Consider the following 24,415-nt stretch of genomic DNA (forward strand, 5'->3'; position numbering starts at 1 on the left):
CCAGTCCCTCTCCAGCTCTCCTGGAGCCCCTTCAGGCCCTGGCAGGGCTCTGAGCTCTCCCTGGAGCCTTCTCCTCTCCAGGTGAGCCCCCCCAGCTCTCCCAGCCTGGCTCCAGCCCTGGGGCAGATCCAGGGCACCACTGGATGAAATCCTGCCCTGGGGTTCCACACTCCCTGCAGAGCAGGAATCAGCCCCAAGGACAGTCTCCAGCTTCAGGAAATCCAAACTGCACTTCAGCTGGAATTGTGGATGACCTTCAAGTAGGGGACACTTAAAAATACATCTGCATGTGCACACAGAGCTGTGGGTGTTTTAAATGCCTTCCTACCTCAGCAAGCTTGAGGTCAAGGGAATGAGGGAAGTTTCTCTACTTCATATACTCAAGGGTTTGGCTAAATTCATATATTCAGGTTCTCCTTATAGCACTAAATAACCAACACTGCAAGGAGAAAGAGAGGAGAATTTAGCAAAGGAAGGAGAATTCAGCTGTGTGACACCTTGCCAAAGGCAAAGCCCAGAGGAGCTGCTACCAGTTGGTTTAGACAGAGATTTCCTTCAGACTCTTGTAAAAGCAGCATTAAAAATGAGAGGAAGAAAGGATTCAGGACTGGGCAGCTGCTACATCCAGCTGCAGCCCTGACTGGTGACAGGAAAAGAATACATGATTATTTTTCTTTATTATTTGTTTCCATGTTTTTATTTTGTCCAATTATTTACTACCTGTTGCTATTTGATTTTGACTCCGTATAACTTCCATGTAGCATTAAAACTCTGTAATTACGTTAATGAACATAATTTAGCAGACAATAACAAGTAGATTCTCTACCAGTCTCTAAGGTTACTCAAAATAATCAGAAAATCAGAGAACCATGGAATATCCTGAGTGGGAAGGGACCCACAAGGATCATCCAGTCCAGCTCCTGACCCTACCACCCCTGGTCACCGGAGCAGAGATCAGAGCTGCCCTTCCACAGGAATTCAAAGACAGGAGCAGGGCTGGTTTATTCCTCTATTATTACCCTAAACCTCTCCTTAAACCTCTCCAGAGTTGCAGCTCCAAAGCAAAGCTCTCCAATGAATTTCTTCCCACTGACTTAAAATAAATTTCCCTGAATGTTTATTTCCTACATTATCTTCAACCCAAACGCGCATTTCTCTTACAAAAGTTAATTCCAATTAAGAGAACGCTGAAAGGCTTCCTGCAAAAAACAACTACAGGATATTGGCAAGACTACAAGAATGAGGTAAAAACTACTGAAGACAACAAAATAATTTTCCTCTGACTGTGCAACATAAAAAGAAAGTATATTTCTCATATGACACCAGCAATAAGTTTAGGACCAGCAGAGAATAACCAGAGCTATTCAGTGCTGACCTTTGAATCTTTGTACAGCTCAACAGCTGAAAAATTATAAAAAAGGATAACAATTATCAAAATCAGAGACCTCCTCCCATCATACCCACTCACATCCATCAAGCTGACCGGCTCCTCTCACTTTTCCAATTCCTTCAGGTACCTGTCACCTCCAAGCTGGAGGTGCCACATGCACGTGACCACGTCCAGCTCCCCAGCTGCACTCCCATCTTTCACCAAACTGGAAACAATCTGGGTGTCAACACCTCCAGGAAATTCAGAATTAAGGTTAAATGTTCAGCAAGGAAACCAAGGACACTCACAGGGAATGTGCTCTGAAAACCACCTGGCTCTGCCCCATGGAGTGTGGGCTTCCCTGCAAGGCACACGACAATTTTTGAACTACGACTTTTCCTCAGATCCTCTGAGGCCTGAAAGCATTAACATTTTTTCAGAGTACACAAGGAATTGATGGCTGTATTTTCACATTACTGCACGCTAGGATGAGCCCAGACACACAAACTCTATCAAAATCCAACCTTTCAGATCAGACAAAAAACAACTTCTGCCCCTGGCAGAACTGGGAGAACTGGACATCAGCTCAACAGAACCCTCAGCATTTGCTCTGCAGTTTAGATAACCACTAAAACAAACACCTGCAAAACTCAGCTCTGGTGACACAGTACAGAAGAGTGCAAAATCTCCAACAAACACCAGGCCTCAGGCAGGAGAACTATGGAATTATGGAGTGCTTTGCATTGGGAGGGACCTTAAAGCTCAATTCCAGCCCAGACACCAAGACCAGGCTCCGCTGGTGCCACCACCTGCAATGAAAACACCACCAGTCCCCAGGACCTCCTGCCCCAAACACTAACACAGTTATGTAAAACACCACCAGTCCCCAGGACCTCCTAACACACAGTTATGGGATATCAATTCACCTGGAATTTGCAGTTTAAGCCTAGGAGTGCAGGCTCAGCCTGGGATAACACAGAGTACCTGCAGGGCTCTGTGCCTGTCCTACAATCAGGGCTGGTTTTGTGTTCTGTGACTGCCCCACGAGAACCACAACCACCAAAGGGCCAGCCCACTGGGACTGCTAACCCACTGGGGCAAAAATAAATGAAAAATAGGACTCCATGACCAATTTTACTTGCAAAAGCAAACACAGCATCCATTTACAGTGGAGATTTCCCAAAATAACCCATACACATGGCTGCTGTCCCCACTCCTCTGCAAGAGGTTCATCCAGGATGGTGACAAGCACATTCCTGGCTGATAAGGGAGCCCCATGCACCCAGCTCCCCAGAAATAGCTGTTGTGCTCCAAAGTAACCTCTAATATCGATAACGACAGGGATTTAAATTTCAAATAAATTTAGATGAAAGATTAAAGCCAGTTCCAGCACCGTGGAGATGCTTGTCTTCCATAATGAAGGAGCCCATAAAAATAACAAGGGAGAAGATTTACACCCAAGCTCCTCAAAAAAAAAAAAAAAAAAAAAAAAGGGAATGAATTACTGATTTTTGCAGCTACTTAGTGGTAGGAACAGATGGTTCCAGGCAATAGTATTGACAACCTCCCAAGCTCCCACCCCCAAAGGTGAGCTGCTAAGTCTGTTCCAAATTCAAGAGTTAAAAATGTCGCAGCTGAGGCGCTGCTCTGGGGGAAGCTCAGCCAGCCCCACAGCTCCAGAGCTGCACTTTTCCCACTGCTGCTCTGCCCCGGCCCTCACCCAAGGGCTGTGCCCTCCCAAAACACCCCAGGCAGCTCCTGCAGCCTTCTGCCCACTCCGGCCCAGCCAGGGCTGTGGAAGGGATGAAACAGCTCTGAGGGAAAGCAGAGCTCTCAGTGTTTGTCCACCAACCCAAAGCCACTTCTGAGACCAAAGCCAGGCGTGTCGGCTTCCCAAAACACCCAGGCACAGGGAGCAGTTCTGGGAATTCCAGCCCCCAGGAGCCTCTGCCATGGTGGGCACAGCCCACGGCCCCTCTCTTCCTTCATGTCCTCAAATTCCTGCAAAACACCCAAAACCTCCCCTCTCCCAGCTCCTGCATGTCTGCAGCAACTGGAAACAATCAGCCTGTCCGGTCACAATCCAAGATCAAAACACTCCTTAAAGCAGGAACTTGCTAAACACAATTCAGCTTTGGATTTCTGGAGAAGTCCAGCAAGCCACCATAAAACAGGGATAACACCCAGCAGCAAAAAAACTGCTGGAACACCTGAGTGAGTCCTCAAGCATGTTGTTAAGCCAGGGAGGAATCAGGCTGAGCCAGCAAAGCTCAGCCCTTGTTCTCCTGTTGTTCCAAAATCAAAGCTCTGCCAAGAATTTAGCCAAGGAAACAAACACTGCTAACGCCTGCTGCCCATCTCCACACTCAGCATGGAATTTCAGAATGGTTTGGGATGGGAAGGGACCTTAAAACTCATCCATCCCACTCATGCCATGGGCAGGGACACCTTCCACAAGACCAGGCTGCTGCAGGCTCCATCCAGTCTCACTCTGAACACTTCCAGGGATGGGGCAATCCAACATTTTAGACTTACTTTTAGAATTGTTTTCTGGTTTTGTAAGAAGTCCCCTTCCAAGGGCTATGGAGTGAGGCAGATCCATCACTTGTGCTTTTGCATGCAGTAACCAGTTTTCTGGTTTTGTAAGAAGTCCCCTTCCAAGGGCTATGAGTGAGGCAGATCCATCACTTGTGCCTTTGCTTGCAATAACCTTTTCCCACTTTTCCAGGCATGAATGACAGAACCAGGACCAGGCTGCACCTCCCTGTTTGTGTCAGACACTTGAGTGGCTCAGGCCAATCACCTTCCATGCAAGGTTTCCATAAATTCACAATGGGAACATCTCTGAGCCACGACTCCCACCTCAGAGGGTGTCCAGCAGCTGAGCTGCTCCTTGGACAGTGACTGTCCCACCTGCAGCCCACCAAAGGTGCCCAAGCCACTGCTGCATCTCCTCTGCCATCCCCGTGGCACCAAGAATTCCCTGCACTCAAAACCACCCCCCTCGCTTACAGAACTCAGGATTTGAACGTCAAAACCTCAGGATCACCACTACCTACACAAAAGGGGAGGGAACAAGAACACCCCGAGCTTCATTCCAGAAGTACAGCAAGAGAGCCTGGTCCTCCCTGCGGGCCTTTGGCCGGCGAGCTCCGGAGGTGGGAACATCTTGCACACCTCCTGCTGCCAAGAGCATCATCTGCACTTAATCACCACGATGGATACCTCTGGAAAACAAGGGATTGCAGCCACACCATGTGTCACCCTGCCACTTCACTCCCCAGCCAGTGTCACTTCCTCAGGGCGGAGGCCACAACTTTCAAGAGCACGCTCGGGCGCTCTGTGAACACCCATAAATAAATAAAACCCTCGCTCACCAGCCCACAACCTGCCCCCAGCACTTTTACTTTCCCAAGAGGTCACACCCAGGAACATCTTGCACAACAATGGAAGCAGGAATTGGTCAAGAAACCTATAGATCCCCTCCCCAAAAAGCCAGCCTCCCTGTGTGACCCCGACTGGGTGGCTCAAGAGTCTTCTCTGTGAAATAACAAGGCTGGCAGTTCCTGGAAATGATGATCCTGTGCACTGTCTGCTTGTTTTACTGAACTCATTCCTAAATGCAAACGGGATTTTTAAGTGTACATTACACATTAGTTGATCTTAATCTACAAATTCGTAACCCAGAAGTGTGCATTTTTCAGTGTACATTACTTGAGCTGATATAAATCTACAGAATCCTAACTCAAAAGTATGTTTCTTCTAAAAATGAGATTTTTCTGATCACAATATAGCCCCTAAGAGAATAAAATTATTCAAAACCAAGTAGATTCAGAGACAAGCCCAACCAACCATTCTGCTTCTTTTCAAGCAGTTATTGACATGGTTTTCTCTAGTTCTAAAGACTAGAGGAAGGAGAAAAAGGGCTGTATTTGGTTGTGGGCTGCCCTCACCAAGAACTCCCGTCCGTGCCATGGTGAATAAATGGACCAAAATTACACCCAACGAACAAGTCAAGCATGACATTTTTCAAAGCAGCCCCTGCTCAGCTCAGGTCTGTTCATTAAGGTGCTGCATTGTGCTCCAGCTTGGCTTATTAGCAGTGGAAAGGTCAGGGAAAGTGAATTAATGGAAGTGCTGCGCTCTCCAACATCTGACATGCGAGAGAGGAGCCTCCCTACCTACACTGCTCCTGAAAGGTACCTTCAAATTGAGGGCATGTAGGTGGCACCTGCCAAAAGTGCCATGTGAATAACGTTGGCAATTTAACAAATTCTAGGAAAATACAGAGAACTGTAAAAGCAGCAATTCAACCACTCAAAGCAAATGCTTGTGCTGAGATTACCGTTGAAAAAGCAGCTTTTTCACGGGGACAGGGGAAAGGATTTAAAGCTCTTTCCTGTAGGTCTCAGCAGGGTTTTGTGTCCAAAAATTCAAGGCTTGTTTGACCCACAAAGAACTCCAGGCTCACAGTTAAGCCACCTCTGCTTAACCTCTCCTAGCAGTGAAGATATGGGTTTAAAAGTTAAATTTAGACTGTGTCCCTTCAGTACACGGCCACACAAACATTTAGTGCTGCTAAGGGCCGTGCAGACCCACCTCACCCTCAGGGAGGACAGGGCAGGAGCTGGGTGCTTCCCACCAGCCCCACCTCCCCTTCCCAGGCCGGGTCACACAGCAGGACAAACCCAAACTGGCTCTGCTGAAATCCTCTGGGCAAACCCCACCTGGAGAGCCACCCAGCTGCTTACAGAGCCTCCAAAATCTCTGTTTTAATAAGAGAAAGGGCTCCAGCAGAAGTCAGCAAACCCACAAGCACACAACTCTGCTTCTTTAATGCTGCATTGAACCATGGAATTGTTTGGGTTGGAAGGGACCTCAAAGCTCATCCAGTGCCACCCCTGCCATGGCTGGGACACCTTCCACCATCCCAGGCTGCTCCCAGCCCTGTCCAGCCTGGCCTTGGGCACTGCCAGGGATCCAGGGGCAGCCACAGCTGTGCCAGGGTCTGCCCACCCTCCCAGGGAACAATTCCTTCCCAATTTCCCATCCATCCCTGTCCTCTGGCACTGGGAGCCACTCCCCTTGTCCTGGCACTCCATCCCTTGTCCCCAGTCCCTCTGCAGCTCTCTCAGAGCCCCTGAGGCATGGGAAGAAGCTCTGAAGGTCTCTCCAGTGTCTCCTCTCCCACAGGCTGAACAACCCCAGCTTTCTCAGACTATTCATCCCCCTTGTACATGGCTTCCCCCCACCAGGCCCTGATACACAACACACCAGCTTCTCAACCTAAAAGCCAACATTTCCATACCCCAGGACCCCATGGAAAGGGTCCACAATGACCAACACCCTAAAGACCCAATGCACACTGCACTGCCATAGGGTTACCCTCCAGCCCCTCTGATCTGGAAGGGGTAAGCATTGAAACACACACAGGAGAAAAGGCAGCAAGCTCAGAAGAACACTTCCTGCAGAGAAACATCTTCCTGGTGGAACAGTGAGCTCCATTTCCCCCCAGAGCAGCAGGACCTGAGAACTGTTTGTGAACGCATTTCAGAGCATTAACAGAAAAACACTGAGCAGTTAAGTGAAGTCACGTTCCACCTAAACAACACTGCCATTATTGCAGCATCTGACTTTCCGAGGACAATTCAATCCTGGCAGCATGGATTGTAATTGCTTTTCCACTCCAGGCCTCGCTTTACAATCCTGCCCTTCTCGGGAGGTCAGAGCGCGCTGCAGCTCGGAAAGCAATTCTGCTCCTCATTCATCCCCTTCATCCCACACCTGCATATTCATCAGGAACTCCCTGAAACACCACTGCCAAAGCCACCAGCAAAGCTGCTGCTCGGAGGAAGCCTTGACCCCTCTGCTTCCCTGGGAAGGCGCTGGGAACGCGAGGCGGCGGCGTGACGGTGCTGGGGCGCACTGGGGTCACCCGAGGCCAGGACAAGCCCAGCGTGGTGCAGCCACTCCTGCTGCCAACAGCAAAAACAGCAGCAGGCACCACTGCCCAGACAAGCTGTGGCTGCCCCACCCCTGCAAGTGTCCAGGAAAGGTTGGTGGAGCAACCTGGGATAGTGGGAAGTGACCCTGCCCATGGTGGGGTTGGAACCAGATGTGCTTTAAGGTCCTTCCAAACCAAACCACTCCATGATTCTGCAATGACCTGGCTTGCTTCAAGCAAACCCTTCCCAACACACCTGAATTTTGGGTAAGTTTTTGTTAGCCTGGTTCGAAAAGGACAGTTTGCATTCAAAAAACCAAAAACCGCTTACTCCAAAACTCGGGAGGAAAAACCTCTGTCCCCAGCTAGGAAATAAAACAGGCAGCAAACAGCAACCAGCCTGATTTATAATTGATGCCAGGGCTGAGCTGGGTTTTTCAGGGCCCTGCAGAGCTCCCAGGAAGGAGGGCAGAGCTCCTGCACACGGCAGGAAAAGGGCTCACACCTGATACACTTTAATTACCTAAGGACACTGCCAGACTCACCGATGCTTTGTCTTACTGTGAAAGGCTTCTCCTGCTATTAATATTCACCAGGGGAAGCTGAAATAACATCTTGTCTGCATCTGAATACTTCAGAATCATCATGGCCACACTAAAGACAACGATTTTTAATTTTTTTCCCTCAAAATCCAGGACAAAAGACACCTATCAGCCTGCAGAGGCAAGGCTGCACTACACGGAGCAGCTCTCCAGCAGAGCCTCTCTCGTGCTGCCAACCTCATCACAAATAATCCCTCTGAACCCAGAGGTCAGCCAAGGACCCAGGGCCCCAAGGCAGGAGCCACACTCTCTATTATCCACTGGGAGCCTTCTCCATAGGATTTCTGGCCATGCTGGGGTGACCCTGAGCCCCACACAGCTCCCCTCGACAGGATGAGCCCACCCAGCTTCTGCTGGGCTCCCACCACACCAAACCAGCAGCACAGCAAGAAAACCCAGCCAGAACAACCCCCTGTGTCCAGCTCCAGCCACACCATGAGGATCTCCAGGACAGCACCAGCCTCTCCCACCCGCTCGCACAAAACAGAGGCAAAAATCTCATTTTTCCCCCTAAATTCCGCTCTACGACAGCCTGTTATTTCTGCATCTGTTAATGCTCCCAAAAAGTTGAATCCTAACATTGCATCCAACTGTAGTCTCAGCAGATTGGGAGTTTTTTCTGCCCAAAATGAAACGTAGGTGCCATCTGTTTCAATTAGGCTAATCACAAGGAGACATAACACTGGGAAACTTAGAGACTTTGGGTTTTTTTCAAGACATTTTGAAAGCAAAGAGAAAGAAAGAGGTATTATTTAATACTCAGCAGTCAGCAGCACCAACAAGCTGCACAGTCTGCTGGGCAAACCTGTGCTGGAACTGCCCACGCAGGAAAGTTCACTTTTATTTCACTGAGGTCAGAGAAAAACTTGCTATATTCAAAATTATCTAAAATTAAAAAGACATCTCAGGACTACAGACAACTCCCAAAATATTCTTGGTTAGTACCTTTTATACATGCCATAGAACTTGCAATTTTTTGCTTTCAAATTTCAGAAAATAAAGAAAAACATTTTAAAAAGGCAAAACCAAACAGTCCAACAGCGACACGAGCACTTGTGAGGGAATAAACCAGAAATTTTGGACAGAAGCAAAGTCAATATTTACCGATTCCATAGTTGAAAGCTGTTCTTCACAGGACATATATTAAAATCCAACAGAGGTGTGTCCCAAAAACGCTGTGTAATCTGAAAAACACAGCAATTTGTTCATTAGAAAATTAAAACAAGTGAGTTTTATTCACAGCACGCACACTGGATTTGAGTACATGAAGGTTACCAAGTACAAACCCTTGCCTAATCCACAAATAAACTTCCTGATAACGACTCTGCATAAACAGAGGAGTAAAGGAAAGAATGGAAGCTCGGCCAAGCATCCACCTTCTTCCATAACTTTCTGATAATAGCTTTCTTTAAAAATCACCTGCTTCAAGGTTCCTGGAACCATCTGGGGGGGCTTAGAGGCATTTTATTTACAAATGAGGGTGTGTCACCCCCCAAACCCTGAGACAGGCAGGGCCAGAAGGAGCTGCTGTGCCAGGAATTCACCTTCCCAAGCAACCCCCGTGGAATTATCCATGGCACAAACGCTCTCTTTTCCAGCACACCTTTGCTCTGTATAGCAGTGGAGCTATTCCAAAGCTCTACCTTGATTTTTTTTTTTTTTTTGACCAGCTCTTGCTGTACTTTCCAGCTGTTTTTCCAGCTACAAACTCCCAAAGTGAGGTTTCTGATGCAGGGCAGTGACCAGCAGGAGCTCTCAGCACCCAAGGCGAAGGGGAGTTACATGCATTAACTGGCACACATGAAAGGCCTGGCAGGTTCCAAGCCCAAAACCTGCACTCCTCATGGTTCCCAAGCTGGAGGAGCTCCCTGGGATGCTGAGGGACCCATAGGTGTGGAAATGAATGCCCTGAAGCACTGGGCCTTCCCCAGCACCACTGATGTTTTTCTGCTCTGCTTGAACAGGTGAAAGGGTGAACTGCCAGCTCCACGTCCTGCTCATGCCAAATCCCCCAAAAGCCCACATTCCATCCAACCTCTGAGCACTGCAGACCACGCTGAGGGACACAGTGACCACCCCCTGCTCCAGCTACAGCGAGAAAATCTGAATTTCTTGCCCTGCAGAGCTCGTGACAATTCTATGCTTTACCACCGCTCATCACCTTACAAACTTCTCTGGATTTGGAGAGCTGCTTTCCAACGGGATGGTTCCTCCCAAGAACCATCCAGGGGAGACTCTGAGGCCAGCTGGGACTGATACACAGTGGAGGAGATCAGGAACCCTGGGAGAGCCTTGTTTGTTTTGGGAAACTTTCGCTCCCCAGTGAAAAGCCAAAGGGAAGATGTCCAGATGAGCAATGCAGCTGCATCCAGGGTAGAGCTGCTTCCAGCTGGGCTCAGGGAACCTCAGAGAAAAGGAACAGGCCAAAATAAACCCCAAAACCCAGAGGAAGATGTGAAAGCCCAGGGTCCTGACTCAAAGAAAGGAATCCTACAGCAGGTAAACTTCTCCGGATGAGCAAAATGGAAGTTTTCTGGCATTTTTCTTTGAGAAGAGTAAAGGACATGCAGACACATGGCTACCTGGTGGATTCTTCCAAGGCTAAGGAGCCCTGGGGCACGGAGGGATCCCCTGATGGGAACTGCACCTTTTCCAGCAGGATTCCCCTGCTCCTCGATCTCCATAGTAACAGTCAAATCATTAATTAGCATTTCAACAGCAATAAGAGATAAAGTGGGGGGAAAACAGCTGAACTTCCAACTGCATTGTCTGGAACTGCAGCAGTGCTGCTTGCTGACAGCAGTGACTGTCAGGGAACAACAGAAAGGTTTGAGCTGGAAGGACCCCAAAGCTCATCCCATTCCATCCCCTCTCATGGGCAGGGACACCTCCTGCTGCTCCAACCTGCCCTTGGCCACTTCCAGGGATCCAGGGGCAGCCACAGCTGCTCTGGGCAACAACTGTGATCAAAATTACCAAAAAGTCAGTCCCAGGACACTGATACACCATCTTCAAGGTCTATTTACAGCTGCTTGCTGGCCCACATACAGCAGATTTATTCATTCCTTGGCTCACATATAAACATACATAAAGTATGGTAACGCTGAAACAGCCACCACACGTGAGCCAAGTCATTTTCACAACGAACATGGCACCATTTTTTAATGAAATTGTTATCAAATCACTTAGGAATGCAGCAAATCCTCCAGTGGGAGATGCCCAGCACAGCCTCCCTGGCTGTACGTGGTCGGGTCACTCACACAACGTTCCTGCTGCGCGGAATCCAACGCTGCAATTTAAACCCAACTCCACTTCCAAAAGCCACATTATAATTAACAAACACATCTAGCCATCCCATTTTCTTAGCTTTAGCTGATGAAAACGTATCACTTCACAAAGCATCATCGCTGCCCTTGTCCCTCCTGCGGCCCTGCAGGGCTGACCACGGACAACGCTCCAGCCCTGCTGAGCTCGTGGTCCCTGCACAGGAGACACCTGAACTGCTCTGCCCTGGAATGGTCACACAAACACCAAATAACCAATGGCTCAAGGTGGCCAGATTCTGCTTCAGAACAGGTTCAGCCTCGCAAGACCTGGGATACTTCGTTTTCTGTTAACGCGAAGCAACTTGGAAACTCTGGGCAAGCAGAGGGTTCCACCAAAATAAATATAGAACTGCTTAAACTTCTACATTTTCCTACCAACTCATGATCTTAACACTGACCACGGGGTCCCTCAGCACCTCCCCGAATCAGTGATTCTTGCTGCACCCACACACAGATCAGGACTTCACATCCAGAGCTCAGCATGCAACTTCTGCCAGCATTCCATCAAAAAAAAAATGGGAATTACATAATTCAAACCTCCTTAATAAAAGGGTATCTTGTAACTTCACAGAAATTAGTACTTGAAGATGGAAAATGCTTTACAAACCCAAGCTGTGACCTGAAAAATACTGACATTAGCTACAGACTCTTCACACCAGAGCAGCTGGGATGTGGCAGCAACACCAAGGGGCCCCAGCAGCAAGGTGGGAATTGGCTTCCTTGAAGGAAACAAACCAATTCTCTGGTTTATTCAGAGCCCCCTAGAAGGGTCCCCATGAAAACTGTGTTTGAGATTGAATAGTTTCATACATCTCAACATTTCTCAATTTGATCAATAATGCAGAAAGGTTCTGCTAAAATCTCCATTTCACAGGGAACAGGAAAGAAGCCACTGCTGCTGTCTCATCCCAGGAAATCCAGAGGCCAATGTCCCCACAAATGTGTGCCTCACCATTAGTGTTTCCTTCAGAGAAGGAGTTGTATTTGGACCCCAAGTCAGACCTGCATCAGTTCAGATTTTACAGAGACCCAGAACTAAGCAGCCTAAGAACATATCAGAGGTTTAGATTCTGGTTTAGACCAACTTTTGAATGGATAAAAATCTCTGGGGAATAAGAGAACCTTTTTCTACAGCACTCATCTGCTTCCCTCAGAATAATTCCAGGAAGAGACAGAATTTCAATAAGGCATCTCTCTGAGGGCTGCAGTGAGAAGATCCCCAGGGGAGCACCCCAGCCCCACGGAGCTCCTGCTCTCAGACGAGCCCCATTACCTCCCATACAGAATCAAGGGGGAACAAGTACACCAAATTTGGAGCGAGGGGAAATTTGGAAGTGTTTTCCAGTGCACTCCACAGGCACAGCCTGACAGAGCACAGCCAGAGCTTCCACCTGCTGAAATGGGGAAAAATGCTTAAAATCCCACTGTAATTCCAGAACCTGAGAAAATGGAGACTGGGGGAAGAACCCATAAGCAGCAGCATTACAAACCCCACAGATACCTTCCATAAATATCCATGGGTTCCTTCTGCTGGAATTGGGAGAAGAAAACGTGCCACCTACACAGAAACAGTGCAGAAATCCCTGTCCCTGGAGCTCTGCCTGTCCCATCCCAGGGAGAGCCAGAACGTGCCCAGCACAGCAGGAAAGCTTTCCTGGCCCCTCAAGGGATGGACACTGAATACAGCTCATCAGATTTGTGGCAATTTCCCTCAGGAGCCTGGAAAAGCACCCTCAGACCACTCCATGCAGCTCAGGACTCTCTAGAAAGAGGAGGAAAAGAAGAGGTGCTGCTCTCTAGATCTGAAGGGGGATAAAGAGTTGTTTCCAAGAAATCCACATAAATTTGAGATAAATACCCCTGCAGCCTATCAGGGGCTGCCAGCACAGCCACCTCCAGGCACACACAGAGAAACCCTCATGTCCCCACCCTTTTCAGAGAGATTCCAGCACTGGGGTGAGCTCCAGGACCTGCCTTGCACTACAATTTATGAATATTCCCACAGCAGTCACAACCCAGCTATGCTCAAACGGCAGCAGCTACCCAAGTGAAAAGCCAAAGCACACAGAGAATTCCACTACTCCTAAAAAAAAAAAAAACACCTTTCAGCGTGTTTGATTGTGACAAAATTGTAGCATCAAGTAAAATTTAATTAGATGGCTTTCGGAAGGAAAGTAGGTGATATATTCTTGAAGTTCCTTTATTTTGCCCTGCAGATAAGATGTATGCTGAGATCTACAGTTTTTAAAGCTTGTGTTGTCTGTGCTACTTGATAAAAAATATAAAATAAGCTGATACTGTATTCAAAAACACAGACACTTGTGTGGGCTGAAGAGCCCAAGGTTTAATTTGTGCCACTGCAATAAACACAAAGGGCAGGAAAGATGTCATTCCTGGGAAAACAAGTTCTCCTTTAAGGGTTTTAATTGAAAGTCTGACACGGACAACCCAGTTCACAGGAACTGGGGGCTGACAGAAGCCTAAATTCAGGAATGACCAAGCTGTTTGGAGATCTCCAGTGAATTAGGGGAGGTCAGAATGACATCACAGAACGGTTTGGGTTGGAAGGCACCTCAAATTTCATCTTGTTCTGCCCCCACCTTGGGCAGGGATACCTTCCACTATCCCCGGTTGCTCCAAGCCCCTTCCAGCCCAACCTTGGACATTTCCAGGATCGGGGATTAAGCTCCAAGAGGCTGAAATTCACCAAGCCAGCCAAGGCCAGAAGGGTGGATGTTCTCTGGAATTAAAGCCATAATTTAAGGCGAGCTCACAGCTCAGGCTCCTCCTCCTTTGCACTGCTCCTAAGCACAGGTGAGGTGGGACCAACCTGTGCTTGCCCTCCCCAGACTGAATCCCTCCCTGTGTCCTCACCACCAAGTCCCACTCAGCTCCCCCAGTCCCTCCTCCTAAGGGAACAGGAGGGTGAACGATGCCACTGGGCCACAACGAGCTCCACTTCATTTAAGTTTTAATTGAAAGTCTGACACGGACAACCCAGTTCACAGGAACTGGGGGCTGACAGAAGCCTAAATTCAGGAATGACCAAGCTGTTTGGAGATCTCCAGTGAATTAGGGGAGGTCAGAATGACATCACAGAACGGTTTGGCTTGGAAGGCACCTCAAATTTCATCTTGTTCTGCCCCCACCTTGGGCAGGGACACCTTCCACTATCCCCGGTTGCTCCAAGCCCCTTCCAGCCCAACCTTGGACATTTCCAGGATCGGGGATTAAGCTCCAAGAGGCTGAAATTCACCAAGCCAGCCAAGGCCAGAAGGGTGGATGTTCTCTGGAATTAAAGCCATAATTTAAGGCGAGCTCACAGCTCAGGCTCCTCCTCCTTTGCACTGCTCCTAAGCACAGGTGAGGTGGGACCAACCTGTGCTTGCCCTCCCCAGACTGAATCCCTCCCTGTGTCCTCACCACCAAGTCCCACTCAGCTCCCCCAGTCCCTCCTCCTAAGGGAACAGGAGGGTGAACGATGCCACTGGGCCACAACGAGCTCCATTTAACAATGAATCTGCATTTCTTACTCTGTGCCCAGTTTTAATGCATGGAGAAAATACCATTTTTCAAGAGAAAAGAGTGACAGACAGACACATTTGTCACCTCTGCAGTCCCAGACGTTTGCATCCGTGTAATTCCATGGCAAATTGGATACAGGTTGCTATTAATATCTGAACTATTTCCTTTCCCTTCTGAATGCTGATTGGTGAAAAAGATGCAAGCATCCCATTTTAAAGCACACTAATTAGCCAAGGAGGAGTCAAGGAAGTCAATGTTCAGCCTTCAAGAACAGCCAGGCTTCATCACAGAGGGAAAACACAGCAACATCCATGGAGTGGCTTCTGGATGGATTCTGAGCTGGCTGAAGGTTGCCTCCCCAGCCAAGAAAACTCTCTGTGTTGACAAGAATGTTACAACCAGACATTTCAACAACTCAACTACAGGTTTTTTAGGAATATGCAGGTGGCAGCCCCACACCCAGGTATCTAGGATCAGACACTGTTACCTGGCTGGACATTCCAGGAGGTCCCCAGAAAGCAACATGAAAAATGTAATTGTAGAATGTGCTCAAGTCTACAATTCCTGAGTTACAAGTGCCTTACAACCACCTCAAATTAAACAGCAAAGAAAGAGCTGAAAGGAAGCACCTCCCTGATTTCCACACAGCATCCCTCCCCTATTGTCTGGGGCCTGGCAAGTTAAGGTCAGAATAAAAAGATTCCTTAAAAATCCCACATACATTGAAAGCACCTACAGCTTCCACTGATCTTTTTTTCCTTTCTATTCTAAGCCCTGAACAGGTTTAAGTAGCAGTTGTCATCATTAAAGAAGCTGCTCCCCTCCCACTTTCCATTCTCCTGAGAAGGAGCATCCTGGCAGCACAGGCACAGGTAAGAAGGAGCTGTCTCACTCAGGGTACAGAAATCCAGGCTGGAAAAGGGTGTGAGGAGGGCACAGGCCACCTCAGCCACAGGGATCAGAGAGCACTGCTGAACAACGAAATAAGGAAATACAGTAATGAGCAATAATGCTAAAATAAGGAAGTCAAATGTCTGTCTGTGCCCATTGAGCTGCCCCAGCTGCTCAGAGGGGCTTGAGGGCTGCAGGTTCTGTCCCTGCCCAGCTGCTGGTGCCCAGCTTCTCTCCTGGGCACTCCAGAGCTTGTCCATGAATCAGCTGAGCCTGCCAGTCCAGCAGGAATCTCCTGATGCTCCTCTGGCCACCGCTCTCTGCTCAGCAGGGCCAGCCAGGCTCACGTCCCTGGCTGGAGGTGGGGGAGCCTCACCCTGCAGCCCTGCACCCCAGGAAGGGCACAGCCCTCCCCTCCAACACAGGCCATCCAAACAAACAGCACAGAGGGCGGCAAGGAACACGCTCAGAGGACAAAAGGACGGAGTCAGGATTAAACCCAGTCCCTTGATCCCCGGCCAAATGGCCGACCCATAAGCCCACGCAACTTCCAGAGCCAATTTAAAATCCTGAGTGTGGTACACTTTAGGTTATAAAATCATATTTAGACACACATTTTGAAGTGTTCTTTGCTCTGCTGGTGGCTAAAAACAATTCCTTTGTCATCAAATCTTGCTTCAGCAAGCTGACGTGACGTTTTTAACTCAGGAAATAAGATAATTATGGTTCAAGGTAAACAACTACAACTGTGCATCATAAACAGTTTCTAATTTTAAGCCTGAGTCCCTCTAATGCCATCCATATTTTAAAGACAGTTTCCTTACAAATGGTTTAGGCTGTCTGAGCAGCTTGTGACTGAGCCTGTGCTAATGAGCAGCAGCAAGGCAGCACATCCAGGGAAAAGAGAGGCTGGTGGAGCAGGCGAGCTCCTCTGTCAACATCACAAGATGATTTGGGATGGAAGGGACCTCAAAGCCCATCAAAGCCATGGGCAGGGACACCTTCTGCTATCCCAGGCTGCTCCAAGCCCTGTCCAGCCTGGCCTTGGGCACTGCCAGGGATCCAGGGGCAGCCACAGCTGTGCCAGGGCCTCAGCACCCTCTAAGCCAAAAACTTACTCCTAATATCCAAGCTAAATATTTCCTTCTTTCAGTCTGAAGCCAGTCCTCCTTGTTCTGCCACTCCAGGCCCTTGTCCAGACTCCCTCTCCAGCTCTCCTGGAGCTCCTTTATCCCTGTAAGGGGTTCTAAGGTCTGCCCAGAACCTTCTCTTCTCCAGGCTGAACAAGCCCAGCCCTCCCAGCCTGTCAAGGTAAGCCAAACATCAAAGGAGGAAAACACACTCTGAATCTTAAATAGCTGGAGAGGCAAAAGCCTCTCTCTGGAGCAGGGAGAAAACAAAGCTACACGCGCTTACGCAACCCTGGCTGGAGTCATCAGGATCCCAGACCTCAAACGCCCCGTGGCACCGACAGCAGCAGCTCAAGTTGGAACTCGTGAAGAGAATCAGCACTGAGCTGCTCAACACCAGGCAGCAAAGGCAGCTCAGCCCCTCAGCGCTGTCTGAAGCGTCCCTCGTGCTGCTGCTGCCCCGAAATGTTCCCCAAGTTACCTGGGAACAAAGGCTGGCAGGACGGGGCAGCATCCCGGCCGGAGCACATGGAGTGAGCGTGCCTGGAGCTCCAGGAGGTGTGGAGGGCACGAGCTGTGCCTGCCTTGGGGATGAATCACCGCGCTCAGAGGTAGCAATAACTCCAGGAGCGCTCTGAGGTGTCAGCCTGGCAGGCTCCCATTCCTCCTCATCCCAGGAAAACGCGCTAAATTACGGCCAAATGAGCCCAGCTGAACGGGGGGTGGTGGCAGAGGAACCCAGCTCCCACAGAGACAAAGCATTCTTACAGAGCAGTGCTGGAAGAGGCTGGAGTGGTCAGAAGTGTCCCAAAAGGCAGTGGTGGGAATGCTCCTGCAGGAGCCCGAACCACGCAGAGGAATCACGAGGTGGAGCCAGGGCAGCCTGGGAGGGCTCGCGCCTCCAAAACTTTTCCTCACTAAACAATTCCAAAGCACCCCACCCCATTGCTGCTATTGTTGTCAGAGAGGGAATTCCAACCAGAACAATGATTTCCATGACATTTTTCCGTTGGAAGAAGAAAACTGGTAACGCTGCACAGCAAAAATAAAATTTCCACAGTAGTTCATCCAGTACCACAAGCCTCCCTCCTAAAGGGAACAGATTAACGTGCCTGGAGTCTGCTGTGCAGCAGGGATGTATTTTTAGCTCCAAGGATCCGAAGGCAGCGATGTGGTGGAAGCCTCCCAGGCTGGAGATAGCCATGGGAGGTTCATCTCTCTGCACCCTGGAGAGGGCAGCTCATTAAAAGGCTGCTCAGAGCAGAAGGAAACAATTCACCCATTCCCTGAAGAAATCCCTCTTTCCACGACTGCACACAAGGCAGCTCCTCCAACCTCCCCACCCCCCCAGCTCATCCTGATTTGCACGATATTTTGGGGAACAGCAATGCATTACAAGTGCTCTTTACTCCCAGATCTCTGGCGCAATTAATGGAGGTCAGTTCAAAGCCCTGCTCATGGCACAGGGGCTCAAAGTCAACCCAAGTGTTCAGGAGACTGAAAGGAGCAGAACAACAGTTTGGCTTTGTGTTTTACCTGCAGCTCACCCTTTTCTGTGAGTACTGCTAAAGCAGCATTAGCTGCTGTCCAAACCCAAGTGAGTGATCCTGAAAAATATCATGGAATGCTTTGGGTTGGAAGGGATCTTAAAGCTCATCTCATTCCCAACCCCTGCCATGGCAGGGACACCTCCCACCATCCAGGTGCTCCCAGCCCTGTCCAGCCTGGCCTTGGGCACTGCCAGGGATCCAGGGGCAGCCACAGCTGCTCTGGGCACCTGTGCCAGGGCCTGCCCACCCTCACAGAGAAGGATTTCTCCCTGATATCCCACCTAACCCTTTCCTCTGGCAGTGGGAAACCATTCCCTGTGTCCTGGCACTGCAAACCCCAATGAAGAATATCCTCAAAGTGAAGCCTCCAAGGCAGCCAAACACCTCCATGGCCACCAAAGCCTCTCTGCTCTCCTGGATACCATGAGCCAAAGTTTAACCCAATTATCAGGTGCAGGAGTCCATTCCCAGGACACAAAAGGTGACTTAGTCACATTAGCTTCTACCTACAACAATGCCATTCATCACCAACCTTCAGGGACACACCTTTGGGGAAAACACCTGGCAGGTGTGCAGGGATCCCTGCCTCAGATCCAGGAGTCCAAAAAACAGAATAAAACACAAGCAAAATGATGAATTAGAGAGTAATCAATAATTAGAGAGTTTATTATTTCATAAATTGGCAGGTATTCTGGCAGTCCCATTCAAGAGCTCAGAGACAGCACTGCCTGGATGCAGATTGCCTCAACTATCCACCTTCATAGGTGCATTTGGGAATCCCAAATGTGCCACTGGGGAACACAAATGCTCAATTCTGAGTATTCACAGGACAACAGGCAGAAAAGCAGAGGAAAAATTAAAATTTTTTCAGACTTGTATTATAATTAGACTGGCCTTAGACTGTGAATCACATTCACCCCTTGTGAGCAGCAAAAGAGCACCAACATCACCTGGTGACAGACACAGAAATGCAGAGGGGACCAGAGGGGACCTCTACAACCAAGGCTCCTGCACACCCCCTGCATTGAGCTCACACACCTCAAAAACCAGCTCGTTTGTAACACCCCCAGCACCCACCGAAGGCAAAGCTACTCAGATCTGGTGTGTAGGTCTAGGAAAACAAAGCTTAGCTCCAGCCCTGCCTCCCCTCCTGAGCCCTTCCTCCTCCGAACGCCTGAAATAGGATGTTACACTAGTTGTTTATACGCCATTACAGAAAAACACGCTGGGTTTCTTCATCCTGCGTTACAGAACAAAGTGTTACCCAATTCCTCCTGTAAAGCACCAAGAAATAACTGTGAGACCATATGCAGGGGGAAGCATCCACGTGCTGGAGTAATCCTGCCTTATGTAAGCAGGCCACGGGTGTCTGACCACAGCCAGCAGCCAAGGAAGGGCCCAGCCAGCTTCCCTTTAAAACCCCCCAAAAAACTCACTTGGAGGGGTCTGATTCAGGAGACAAATGGAATTCATGTCTCTAAGTCACAATTTGAGGTTTGTGCCATCAGAGTACCCAGAGCAAAGAATCCTGGGTGTTTGATTTTCTCTCCTGGAGCTCATCCCCATTAACCAAAAATGAATCATTTGTTAATTGGAGAGTTCAGTTTGAATCCATGCCACCACGATTCTTATCTCAGGAGTTAGAAGGCAGCTCCTTCCAAGGATCCAACAAAGGCAGAGATCAGCATCCTAGAACATCAGGAATCTGAGCACTGATAATCCTGGAGATCACAGAGCAGTTCACTTTGGAAAGCCTCTGAGATCACCAAGCCCAGCACTGCCAGCTCCACACTAAACCACGAGCCACATCTACATGGTTTTTAACACCTCCAGAGGAAGAGGGTCCCCCCAGCCTCTTCTCCTCCAGGCTGAGCCCCCTGAGCCCCAGACCTGCCCCACATCCCTTCCCTGGACACGCCGCGTGGGATCAGCTCAGAACAGCAGCTGTGCTGTGGACAAGGCAGCCAAAAACAAGAGGTGCAAAACAGACCCAAAATCCACAGGTAACACATTTAATAAAATCCGATTTGTCCCCCTCCTCCCTGCTGGCAGCCAAAAGGAAACACAACAGCACAGACACATTATTATGAAAAGCAAGTCAACTTCTTGCACAGGAATAGGGATAACAAATGGTTCACTGCTCTGTTTCAAGCGTTTCAGATCTTAAACTGAACCCAGAAAAGACCATTACCAGTTAAGCTATTACAGCAAATGAAATGAAAATTGAAAATCAAGTCTAACCAACATTAAATTTAAATAAATATATCTCAATTCCAGGATCATAATACATAGTTCTTATGACAAAAAAACTTCTGGAGAAGGGAAAAACACCCTTGGTAACTCTGAATGTTAAGCTATGGTACCACAGGCATCTCACAGTTTATCTAAATAAAGTGTCTCCTGCAAAGAGCCCTGGTTCCTCCAGTGCAGGCTGCAGTGTGATTAACAGAGGTCCATTAGAGAGGCAATCCATAACCTGGCTCCTGTGAGGAGTCCCTGCCACATCCGTCTGAGTTTCCATGGCAACCAGGCAGGAAAATATAAAGCAAATTACAGTTAAATGAAAATTATTCTCCATGACAATATATGTTAATGCGGGAACATTTGCAAGGCCATTCCAGATAAAATGTTTACATTCACACATGTGTCTACAAAAATAAATAAAAGGCAGCTGGAGCAGCTAATGGATCACCCAAAGAGAAGGATCAGAGTCTTTTTTTGCCCCCCTAAGTTTTAGTTTGTTCATCAGAATAAAATTCTTCAAGCTGAAGAATACCCAAAGTATTTGCAAACAGAAACATTCTTTAAGGAACAGGTTTTCAGAAGATCTAAAACACATATTTCTGAATGTTGTGAACCTTTAATTTTCCCAGCTGCAAACAAAGACCACATTTATGCCTCCCCATCCTAGCAGAAAATGGTTTAAAGGAGAGGTTAAGTTTATATTTAGAGAGATTTGACCGAAACTGGAATAGTACTTATTTTAATCAGCTGTAACTTACTGAGAACTGGAAGGTGCTTTATACCTCAGAATTTGGGGTGCTGACTCCACAGCTGGGAGAATCTTATACCCCACCAGGGTTTAAAGACAGCACAGGCCACTGAAATACTTTTAGAAAAGCCCACAATTAAGGCTGTAAAAGCTGATCATACTCTCCCACCATCACCACTTAGCCTGAATAGTCCTTTTTTTGGGAATGTATCTCAGTTTAGGGAATCTATCTTCTGGAGCATGAGGGAAGTTAATTGGAATGAGGCTCGTCAAGACGCAGCCACTTGGTTATTTTTTCAACTCCCTTGGCTCGTACCCCAAAGAAAAGCCCAGAGAAAGGAAGGAGGTTATAAACTGACTCACAGTCTGTGCCACTGAAACGCCACGTTTTCAGAAGGGTCTGAAATACTGCCCTGCAAAACAGCCCCCTCTCGGCCGCCCTGCCAAGTTCCTTTCCCATGGAAATGCTCTGCCTGTTCCACGAGCACCACAGGTGCAGGTTTCTTAGGAAGCCCCAGAAAGAGCACAAGGCACTTTTTGAAGGCGTTGGGGAGAGCCGAGAGCACAGAGCAGGGCATTGAGCGCGCTGGCACATCTGAGCCCGCTCCGTGCACGCTCCCACTGACCCCTGCATCTGCTCTGCCTCCGCCTACGGAACAACGCCGGCATCATGAGGATCGTAACTTTTTATGACAGTGGGAAAACTGCAATCTTCTCCACGAGTTCACTCCACCCTGCACATAAAACCGCTCATAGGTTCGGCCATAAAGCAAACTCCCTGCTTTGAAGTTGCAGCCGGAGCCCCGCGCGCGTTGTAAAGCCGAGGCGGAGAGCGCGGCGCGTTAAGGTTTTACATAACCACCCTGGTGGAAAGCATCGCTCCCCAACCTGCCAGAGCCACTGCCGACAAAAAAGCAAGCCAGGTCAGAGAGTATCTGGGTAACGAAACTCCTCACAGGTGAGCTCAGGTTACCCACAAACACCCAAGTCACACAGCACCCGATATATTCCGGCCAGGCTCCACTTTCCCCGAGGATCAGCTTCCCACAGAGCCCACAGCAGCGTTCCCACCATCACTGCAGCCCAGCACTGCCCCACGGCCCCCTCCTCCTTTCCCTCCATGGGATATGCAGGCAGAGCAGGGCTGCAAGGGAGCTCTGGAGATCATCCAGTCCCACCCCCGGCAAGGGGCAGGCACCTGGAGCAGGTGACACAGGAACACGTCCAGGTGGGTCTGGAATGTCTCCAGAGGGGGAGACCCCACATCCTCCTCCCTGTGCCAGTGCTCTGCCACCCTCCAAGGGAAGCTCTCCCTCATGCTGAGGTGGAACTTCTTGTGCTTTAGTTTATGTATCCCCGTGCAGTGCACAGAATGCAACTATAAACAGTGTAAAAAACAAAACCTAACCCCTGCCAGTGGAACCCCAGCAGCAGTTGCTAGGATCCTCTGCAAACCTCACTAATTGCTGGGATTGGGTTTCCAGGGAAGCTCCTTGCTGCAGCAGTGGAGGGGCTGAATGCTGTTTTCACAAAAGAACTTGTAAAACCCCAGGCTGCATGCCTGCAACAGCAAGGATTTATATTCCAGGCACAAATCAGATTATGCTGCACACACCATGCTCCCAGGGCTCAGAGCAGGTGGATCCCACCAGGATGAGCAGCCTTTCTGGATGCCCAGGCTCCAGGACCAGGTTCCCTGCTCTCCCTTTGAGGAGACCTGACTGACTGTGTCAGATGCCTCCCTGTCAGAAAAGTCATTTTCTCTGTAACCGTAAGCAAATGCATGCTAACGAGGAGTGAGATTCCAGGGAAAAGCAGGCAGGCTGCAGCTTTCCTGCAGGGAAAAGGGCAGGAGATTCAGGGACACCAGGCTGCTGGGCAGCACTACCACTACGAGTAACCTCATGGTAGAGAGCCCCACTGCACAAATATAGGATAAATCCACAGAAGAGAGATTCCAAGAGCAGATCCAAGCAAGGACAGTAAGGGAGAGGCAGGAGAGGGAAGGAGCTGCTCCCTGTGAGCACATGGCATCCCAAACATCCCTGCCAGCATTCCCCACACCCCAGGAGCCTTCACCTCAGCACACCCACAGCTTCACTCCCCTCCCACCCTGCAAAAACAAGGTCCAGCTCTCCAGAGGGAGAGGAAGATGCAGGAACAACTCCGAGAGGAGAAAGGCAGGAACAGACGGGAGGGGACCTCGAAAGGCAGACAGGCTAAAATTAGAGACAAGAATCTTGGATGAGAAGGACCAAGGCAAGAGCAGAACCTCCATCAGATGAGGCTCCTGGGAAAAGGGAGGGATGGACAGGAGGGAGAAGAAACATGCTGGTGGGTGAAGCAGGGGAGGCTCGCAGACAGAACACACTGCAGGAGGAAATTAAATTCAGCATTTTAAGACTACAGCCTCCAGCTCCCTAACCAAGGAGCTCTACTCAGCACACCAGGAAAGAGCCACGAAGTTGTCTCCTTGTCTGATCCCTTCCCCCCTGGACTAACTCAGAGGAATTCGTCTCTCACCACAGAACCAGTTTAACACCCCAGTGCCAGTGCTGATCACAGGGGAAGGGAACTGAATTCACTGCAGAGCAGCTGAGTAACACAGGGCACCTCTGATCTCCTGGGAGAGCCAGAAGCCTTCCAGGCTGCAGGGAAAATGAGGAACAGAGAGCCCAGAGCCAGGGGAGCCACCACGCAGGACAGGCCACGGCGAGGAGGGAAACCAGAGCAGCCACCAGCCAGCCCAATTCCCAAACCCAGCACATTCCCCCATACGTGGGGACAAGAAACCACACGAACAAAAAAGGTCAGCATTCGGGAAGAACAGGTTTTCATCCTCAAACCCGTGCGCTGGACCCTTGGGCTGCTCAGAAGGTGAAGTTTCACACGCTAAATCCCCAAACTTGCTCGTTACAGTCCAGCTGGGATAAATGGAGCTGCCTGTGCCGAGCTGCAAGATGAAACCACGGAGACAGCCCGGGGTGGGCAGCAGCCGAGCGCCGTAACCGGAGCGCCCGTGGTATTTAAACCCCCAGAGCACAGCCAGGAGCAGGATGTCTGTGTCCCCCCACACACAACCCCTT

General features: G+C 49.3%; 1 protein-coding gene across 5 annotated transcripts in view; it reads right to left on the reverse strand.

Annotated features, from left to right (window-relative positions):
• The window catches only part of ANKRD11 (ankyrin repeat domain 11), a 129,098-nt gene that overhangs the window by 97,043 nt on the left and 7,640 nt on the right, over nt 1-24,415 (reverse strand). For all 5 annotated transcript variants that reach the window (XM_041400789.1, XM_041400791.1, XM_041400792.1 and 2 more), the window contains exon 2: nt 9,020-9,099. The gene's annotated coding sequence lies outside the window, so the exon portion shown is untranslated. The remainder of the gene's footprint in view (nt 1-9,019; nt 9,100-24,415) is intronic.

Source organism: Onychostruthus taczanowskii, unplaced genomic scaffold, assembly GCF_017590055.1.
Source record: "Onychostruthus taczanowskii isolate IOZ18803 unplaced genomic scaffold, ASM1759005v1 scaffold18, whole genome shotgun sequence".
Lineage (NCBI taxonomy): Eukaryota > Metazoa > Chordata > Aves > Passeriformes > Passeridae > Onychostruthus > Onychostruthus taczanowskii.